The sequence below is a fragment of the Cebus imitator genome, unplaced genomic scaffold (assembly GCF_001604975.1).
Source record: "Cebus imitator isolate Cc_AM_T3 unplaced genomic scaffold, Cebus_imitator-1.0 Scaffold149, whole genome shotgun sequence".
Classification (NCBI taxonomy): domain Eukaryota; kingdom Metazoa; phylum Chordata; class Mammalia; order Primates; family Cebidae; genus Cebus; species Cebus imitator.
In genome coordinates, this window is record NW_016107464.1 from 520,535 (window position 1) to 520,968 (window position 434).

A 434-nucleotide genomic window follows, 5' to 3' on the forward strand; every position below is an offset into this window, starting at 1 on the left:
ACCCTCTCAAAAAAAAAAAAAAAAAAAAAACAAAATCCAAAAAACAAACAAACAAAAATCTGCTAGTAGGCGGTTGCAGTGGCTTATCCCAGCAATTTGAGAGGCAAAGGTGGGGGGATCACTTGAGGTCAGGAGTTTGAGACTGGTCTGGCCAACATGGTGAAACCCCTTCTCTACTAAAAATACAAAAATTAACCAGCCCTGGTGGTGCATGCCTGTAGTCCCAGCTATTTGGGAAGCTGAGGTGGGAGGATCACTTGCATCTGGGAGGCAGAGGTTGCAGTGAGCTTAGATCGTGCCACTGGACTCCAGCCAGGGCGACAGAGCAAAATCCTATCTAAAAAAAAAAAAAAAACCAACAAAAAAATAATAAAGGGCTGGGCACAGTGGCTCACGCCTGTAATCCCAGCACTTTGGGAAGCCAAGGCGGGCAG